This window comes from Patiria miniata, unplaced genomic scaffold (assembly GCF_015706575.1).
Source record: "Patiria miniata isolate m_02_andy unplaced genomic scaffold, ASM1570657v1 HiC_scaffold_10, whole genome shotgun sequence".
Classification (NCBI taxonomy): Eukaryota; Metazoa; Echinodermata; class Asteroidea; order Valvatida; family Asterinidae; genus Patiria; species Patiria miniata.
In genome coordinates this window covers 9372626-9381266 of record NW_024037048.1, presented here as the reverse complement: position 1 = coordinate 9381266, position 8641 = coordinate 9372626, and the positions used below count along the sequence as shown (strand labels likewise).

At 42.1% G+C, this 8641-nt stretch overlaps 1 long non-coding RNA gene across 1 annotated transcript; it reads left to right on the top strand.

Moving 5' to 3' along the window:
- Positions 1 to 433: 433 nt before the first annotated feature.
- Positions 434 to 2325, top strand: LOC119733793. The gene is made up of 3 exons (XR_005271980.1): positions 434 to 473; positions 767 to 901; positions 2293 to 2325. It is a non-coding gene; the product is annotated as an uncharacterized LOC119733793 (long non-coding RNA).
- Positions 2326 to 8641: the final 6316 nt, after the last annotated feature.

Below are 8641 nucleotides of genomic sequence, written 5' to 3'. Positions count from 1 at the left end.
TTGATGTTAGTACTATATGGAAATCTTTCCCCGGAATGTTATTTTGTGCGTTCCAGAACTACAAGGCGGGCGTCTGTGTCATGTTGTATGTTTGCATGTACACTGCAAGCGGCAGCTGTACCGTACTGTATTCGCAAAGTAACGTGTACATAAATTGTGCATAAAATTGTGACTCAAGTCGACTCGAGTCATTACAACTCTGACCAATGCCTATTCTTAACATACACATTGACAAAATGAGAGACTAAACACGATGGAGCTTGGTAGCTCAGTTGGTAGAGCACTGGAACGGCAATCCGGAGGTCCCAGGTTCTATTCCCTCTTCCTTTCAATTTGTGGATTGTTGTATTTCCCTGTACAGGCCACAGATTATTGCATTGACTGGTCGCCCTGGATGCAGGCCTGCCCTGGTTCACTTCGTCTCCCATATCACCAAGAGCACAAGCCTTCTCATATGCGGAGCAGTGCTGATCGTAAGTAATCTGCTACAGTCGCAATTTGTCTGTGATTTGACAAAAGTTTGTCCTTGTGAAGCAGTGGGATCAGAACCTATAGCGTTGCGGATCATAAGTAGTCTGCTACAGTTGCAAGTTGTTTGTAGCATAAACATAAATGTCATAAAGAGTGGGTGATTTGTCTTTTTTGTGTGAACAATGTGAGAGACATCATATTTTTAATTATTATTTTAGTAGAGTATTAATTTCTTTTTAGTAAAGAATTGATGCTAAGCTTTAAGGGGAAACATTTTGTCCCGCCTTTCATACAGGGTGAGAAGAGTACACATTGGATGGAGCTTCTGACAGACTCTCAGGAGAAATGGGTGGATGTTCAGAAGATCAAGGCATTCCCAGCCATGGTAGCAAGCCCTACGCTAAGAACCGGGGCACAGGCACTCATGCAGGTAGGCTTATGAGGGGCATCAGGGTCAGACCTGAGTATGCGTGGATAGCTCAAGTTTTCTGCATTTTGATGAGTTGTGTACCTTTTGACAACTACACGCGTTTCAGACTAGCATTCAGAGAAGTGCCGAACTAATTATTCCAAAGAGTTGAATTAAGTTTGACGTTTGAAACATTGAGGAGCAACTACACATAAAAGTCGTCCAAAGATTGAGTGTTGCAGTCGTTCAGAATGACTCCAGCGTCTAATCAATGGAAAATGAATACAAAAACTTTGCCCGTGTTTGCAACTTGAATCTATTTAAGTTGAGTTTAGTTAAGTTTAGTTAGGGACTCTGAAACACCAGTTTTAAATGGGTTGAGGTACTGTTTGATAACTCCGGTCTTTTAAGTCGAGTCTGCTTGACGAGTGAAGCAGTCTGCGATAAGTCGAGTATGAGTTGAGTAAGTTTTTTTTGACAAGTAGACTACTTTTTACTGAGTACTACTTTATGAGTCGATTCATTTGTTTTTAAAGGGAAAATACAACATTTGCAAACATCAAAAAATAAAACTACCAAATCATTTTGAAATACCTTGCTGGACTGTTAGTGAATGACAGTGTAAAGCATCCTGTAAAATCATGGCACCTGGTATACTGTCATTTTCAAGAAAAGTTGTATTTTTGTATCAATTTCCAACGCTGATCGGCCGATCAGCGTTGGAAAAAACTTGCTTTTTTTCAAATACTGGCCCCAATTGACCATCGCACTTGTTTTCAATCGATTACAAACCTATGAACGGGTACGAGCCAGCTAGACTGGTTCCCTGACCTTACAATTCCCCAATGTATGTAAATTGCTCTGTTTCTTCTTATATGGAGTCAGGGAACCAGACTACAGGAAAATGATTGTTTTTCTTGGTTTTTATAGCATTTTCGAACCCAAAACCTCAAAAAAGTCAGTGTAACTATATTTGCTATATATTTCCAACCCCCCAATTCCATCCATTTCTGAAAATTACAGCAAAAGCAAATGATGTATATTCCCTTTAATGAATCCTGAGGTTTTGTATTAGTTGAGTACCGTTTTACAAGTCTTGTGTACCTCTGGTGAATTATTTTAATGAATATTTCGATGAGTATTTTGAGTACCGAAATGTGTACTCACAGTTGAGAACTTGAAAAAGACTTTGCGGAATGAATTTTGATGAACAGTTTGAGTAAAATTTAAGCAGGTCTTTAAAAAATTACGTCAAAGTTGCAAAATGTATAACAAGATAATTAAACCAGATTTGTCCAGGTTTTTCGCTTTTTGCAGCGCTAACTTTGGTCTTTTCCAAGACCTACATGTAGCTGACGATTTATTTAGAGCAAATGCATTCAAATTTTCCTTCCTGATTGGTTTCCGTCTAGATTGGTGGGTTGGGTAAGATCAAGACCAACACAATCATCAAGGAGCTCTCCAAACCCTGGATGCTGGATGAGGAAGCAGCCTGGAGACCACGGAGAAGATTCCTTGGAAGATCAGCAAGGAAGAAGTCATCATGCTCAAAGAGAAGGTAGAATCAGGTAGTTGGTCAGTAGTGCAGAATGATTCACATGTTAACTAATGCATGCAAAATAGAGAAAAAAGTTTAATGACTATCATCCCACCTTATATTTTTAGGCTATAGAAATGTCAAACCCCAAAAACAGATTTTTTACCTACCCTACCATACAGTTTTTTTTTTTTTATATGTAATAGAAAACACCACACGTTTTGTTCTTGGTTGGCTTTATTATTTTGTTTCAGTGTCCTATTCATTTCAGGGAGCCTTTCAGAGATCTCTCAGGTTATTCTGGATGGCTGCATGTCGAAGGAAACACATGCTTTATGTCAAAGGGAAATTATGCTCTGTATAATTTTTGTTTGTGAACCCCCCCCCCCCCTCAGCCCCCACCTCCCACCACCACCCCCCCCCCCCCCCACCCCCAGGCTTGACCCTACTCATCCCAACCTCATCTCCTTGAAATCCAACTGGGAGAAATGCAAGCTGCGCGTCTTTGCCACCACGGGCAAGAAGGAGCAAACGGACAGGGAGAAAATGAACATGGCCAACATGCTCAGCAAGTTCCGCATCAACTGCTCGGACGTGGAGGTCATCCCGGACCTGAACAAGAAGCCCAAGGAGTAGAGCCTGAGACGGTTCAAGGAGCTGTCCAAACCCTGGATGCTGGATGAGGAAGCAGGGGAGACCACGGAGAAGTTTCCTTGGAAGATCAGCAAGGAGGAAGTCACTACACTCAACGAGAAGGTAGAATCTCCTTCTTGCACTCAAGCACCCCCCCCCCTCCACAGAGAAAACTATAAACGAGGGCCGTTTGGGCGCCATCATGGCTTATAAATGCTGGTTCCAAATACACGATAACCAGCATGAGTGAACCAGTGAAGTGTCCCTCATTCCGGCTTCTGCTAGTTTGACTATAAAGCGCCCTCTTTTGTCCATGCATGGAGACAATACACTTAAAGCTTTCCCAGTATCCACTTTACGCTTAGTCCCTGGTTTGTGTGATAAGTCCAGTCTTGCAACATTTGTTAATTGTGTCCAACCTTTGACATTCTGGTGGGTGATTTTCAATAATGAGATTGATCACTTTCAATCCATTTTTCCGTACAACTCTCAGTTCATTTGATTTGCCAAGTGCATGGAACTCGACTTTATTAAACATCAATAAATCACTCCATTTTTTCGCCTGAAATCTTTCTTTTTCTTTTAGACCAACGGACAGATGCGGATCCGTGAATTGCTTCTCCAACATTCCCAGGAGGCTCAGCTCATTGTCATGTAAGTACACAAAGCCACTACTAACTCAATAGACTCAATTTCATGGTTTAAGCACACAATTCTGTGCTGATGATCTAGCACACTAGCACCGAAATCCTGCGCTATCCCTGTAAGCACAGAAGTTATCCCCTGTAACTGATTGTTTACACTTTTGCAAAAGCTGTAATTTCTAAGTGTCATGCAAAAATGTCTGTTGTAGTGTTGGCGATTCCCATGAAAATAATGAGTGGCTAATCTAAGGGCACTTACTTCACAATTACGCAAACCTACTCACTATAGCAGAAACTAGCGTGAAATCCTAAACAGGGGTGGATCTAGCTTTGGCTGGGGGAGGGGGGTGCGATGTCAGGTATGGTTTGGGATCTGGAAAATGTTTCCATTAACCTCCTTCCTTCAGATATCAAAATGCTTTTTCCTCATTAACAAAGTAAGCCCCCTAGCCTGCATTATAACTAATTCGTCCTTTGTCACGATATTTAATACTTGATGAAATATTCTTCTATAAAACAATTTCACAAAAAAAGAAAAAACAACAATATAGCCTCCTAGCCAAGATGGTTAATATCCTCATTAATTCCTTTAAAAACATATTCCCCTAGCCAAGATGGTTGTAGCTTTCTCCATAATTTCCTTCTAAAAATATCCTCCTAGCCATTAATCCTTTCTAAAACAAATATCTTCCTAACCATGATGGTTCGTCTCCTCCATAATTCCCTTCTTAAAAAAATGTCCTTCTAGCCTAGATTGTTAGTTTCTTCCATAAATTCCTTCTAAAAATGTCCTTTAGCCGGGATGGTTAGTCTTCTCAATAAATCCCTTCTAAAACAAATATCCTCCTAACCATGATGGTGCCTCTCCTCCATAATTCCCTTCTAAAAAAAATTCTCCTAGCCAAGATGGTTAGTCTCCTCTGTAATTCCCTTCTAAAAAAATATCCTCCTAGCCACGATGGTTAGTCTATTCCATTATTCCCTTCTAAAAAATATCCTCCTAGGCAAGATGTTTAGTCCCTTTAGTAATTCCCTCCTAAAAAAAATATCCTCCAAGCCAATATGGTAGTCTCCTCCATAATTTCCTTCAAAAAAAGCACCCTCCGAGCCAAGCATGGTTTAGTCTCCTCCATAGTTCCCTTCTAAGAAAAATATCCCCTAGCCAAGATGGTTAGTCTCCTCCATAATTCCCCTCTGAAAAAAAATCCCCCTAACCAAGATGGTTAATCTACTCCATAATAAAAGTATCCTCATTACCAATAATTATGGTCGTCTTCTCAGTAATTCGCTTAAAACAAGTCTGAGTCTTGCGCGTAACTTTGTACACACCTGTCCCACGTTCTTTCCACTGACTATCCCTATTGCCGAGTATGATATATGTCTATATCTTTTATAAATAGTCGTCATGCTCATTCAAAGGCATATTCATAGAAAGGTGGAAATCTCCTTGCTGCCAAGGTGTCAGATTTAACGTTTGGTATACCGTGAGGTATATCTAGGTTGTCTTAACTTCAGGTTTACTCCGATCTTAACGATAACCAAGTTAATGATCATTAAATAACAATTGACTGTTTTTTTTCTTTTTCTGAAGGCTGGTACAAGGACAAGATTTTGCCCACGATGGAGTTCTGTGCTGTTGGTTGGGTAAGATCAAGACCAACACAATCATCAAGGAGCTCTCCAAACCCTGGATGCTGGATGAGGAAGCAGCCTGGAGACCACGGAGAAGTTTCCTTGGAAGATCAGCAAGGAAGAAGTCACCATGCTCAAAGAGAAGGTAGAATCTCCTCCTTGGGATCAAGCACCCCCCCCCCAACAGTGATAACTATAAACTTTATATTTATTTTTGTGTAAGTTGGTCAGTAGACGGCAGAATGATTCACATGTTAATTAATGCGTGCAAATTAAAGTAGAGAAAAAAAGTAAATTTTAATGATTATCATCCCACCCTATATTTTTAGGCTATTGAAATGTCAAACCCCCAAAACAGATTTTACCTACCCTACCACACAGTTGTTTTTTGTATGTAGTAGAAAACACCACACTTTTGGTTCTTGGTTGGCCTGATTATTTTATTGTATGTTTCAGTGTCCAATTCATTTCATGGAGCCTTTCAGAGATCTCTCAGGTTATTCTGGATGGCTGCATGTCTAAGGAAACACATGCTTTATATAATGCTCTGTATAATTTTTGTTTATGAACCCCCCCCCCCCAACCTCCGCCCCCACCTCCCACCACCCCCAGGCTTGATCCTACTCATCGATCACCTCATCTCCATGAAATCCAACTGGGAGAAATGCAAGCTGCGCGTCTTTGCCACCACGAGCAAGAAGGAGCAAATGGACAGGGAGAAGATGAACATGGCCAACATGCTTAGCAAGTTCCGCATCAACTGCTCGGACGTGGAGGTCATCCCGGACCTGAACAAGAAGCCCAAGGAGTAGAGCCTGAGACGGTTCAAGGAGCTGTCCAAACCCTGGATGCTGGATGAGGACGCAGGCGAGACCACGGAGAAGTTTCCTTGGAAGATCAGCAAGGAGGAAGTCACTACGCTCAACGAGAAGGTAGAATCTCCTTCTTGCGCTCAAGCACCCCCCCCCTCAACAGAGAAAACTATAAACAAGGGCCATTTGGGCGCCATCGTTGCTTATAAATGCTGGTACCAAAATGAACGATAACCAGCATGAGTGAACCAGTGAAGTGTCCCTCATTCCGGCTTCTGCTTGTTTGACTATAAAGCGCCCTCTTTTGTCCATGCATGGAGACAATACACTTAGAGCTCTTCCCAGTACCCACCTTATACGGAAGATGGATAGTGCCACTCAATGAGTGTGAATATATTTTTTTTGGTGCGTGTGAAAATATTTTTTTTTGCACAGCGGCTGCCACTTATTATTTTAAATTGATGTAGCGTTCGCTGTACAAAAAAATATTCCCACACGCACCAAAAAAATATATTCACACTCATGGAGTGGCACTATCTGTCTTCCGTAACTTAACGCGTAGTACCTAGTTTTTGTGATTTCAACATACAGGGTGAGCAGAATATTTCGATGAGTATTTTGAGTACCGAAATGTGTACTCACAGACTTTGCGGAATGAATTATGATGAACAGTTTGAGTAAAATGCAAGCAGGTCTTTAAAGAATTAAGTCAAAGTTGCAAAATGTATAACAAGATCATTAAGCCAGATTTGTCGAGGTTTCTCGCTTTTTTTCAGCACTAACGTTGGTCTTTTCCAAGACCTGAACACAATTTATTTAGAGCAAATGCATTCAAATTATCCTTCCTGATTGGTTTCCGTCTAGATTGATGGGTTGGGTAAGATCAAGACCAACACAATCACCAAGGAGCTCTCCAAACCCTGGATGCTGGATGAGGAAGCAGCCTGGAGACCACGGAGAAGTTTCCTTGGAAGATCAGCAAGGAAGAAGTCACCATGCTCAAAGAGAAGGTAGAATCTCCTTCTTGTGCTCAAGCACCACCCCCCCCCCCTTCTATAGTGAAAACTATAAACTTTATATTTATTTTTGTGTAAGTTGGTCAGAAGTCCAGAATGATTCACATGTTAACTAATGCATGCAAAATAGAGAAAAAAAGTAAATTTTAATGACTATCATCCCACCTTATATTTTCAGGCTATAGAAATGTCAACCCCCCCCCCCCAAAAACAGATTTTTACCTACCTACCCTACCACACAGTTTTTTCTTATATGTAGACCAAAAAAAAATAGTTGGTCTCTGGTCAGACCAAAGTTCCGGAATTGACGCGGGGACGTGGCTTTTTTTTTTTTTTTCTTTTTTTTTTTCAAGCTTGGATTGTACAGACAAGGCCAAGTTCGGGCAAGGACCATTAGTCGACTAGTGGTTGATTTGTGACGTACCTTACGCCTGCGCACTGATAGCAACGTGCGAACGTCTCTAGTCAAATGCTGGTCAAAATGTCATCGCAAAACTTCCGGATCCTGGCTCTCTGCTAGCGTTATGAATACGCACGGCTATTGGTTACCAGCGAAGCAACCAACCCCAGTAGGCTGGTTCCAAATAGTCGACTAGCGTAGTCAATCACCGTCGACTAGACAGAGTTCGGGCAAACGTTAGTTAACCATTGGTCAACTATAGTCCTTGCGCGAACTTGGCCCAAGGTGGGGTACTATTTTGCTTTTTTGGTGTCCTCATGTACATTGGTGTCCTCCATAATTTGCCTTGGTGCTCTCGATGGTGCTCTCTTGGTGCAATTTCCAATTCCTTGGTGCTCTTTGTTAAAAAAAAATTGAGGATGTGCGGCAATAGAAGGCGCTGTTGGAGCTACCACGGAACGTTTTGGAAAAAAGATTGACGCGCGCGCCGACCAGAGACCGACTTTTTTTTTTTGGCCTAATAGAAAACACCACACTTTTTGTTCTTGGTTGGCTTTATTATTTTGTTTCAGTGTCCTATTCATTCCAGGGAGCCTTTCAGAGATCTCTCAGGTTATTCTGGATGGCTGCATGTCGAAGGAAACACATGCTTTATGTCAAAGGGAAATAATGCTCTGTATCATTTTTGTTTGTGAACCCCCCCCCCTTCCGCCCCCACCTCCCCCCCCCCCCCCCAGGCTTGACCCTACTCATCCCAACCTCATCTCCTTGAAATCCAACTGGGAGAAATGCAAGCTGCGCCTCTTTGCCGCCACGGGCAAGAAGGAGCAAATGGACAGGGAGAAGATGAACACGGCCAACATGCTCAGCAAGTTCCACATCAACTACTCGGACGTGGAGGTCATCCCGGACCTGAACAAGAAGCCCAAGGAGTAGAGCCTGAGACGGTTCAAGGAGCTGTCCAAACCCTGGATGCTGGATGAGGAAGCAGGCGAGACCACGGAGAAGTTTCCTTGGAAGATCAGCAAGAAAGTAGTCACTACGCTCAACGAGAAGGTAGAATCTCCTTCTAATGCGCTCAAGCACC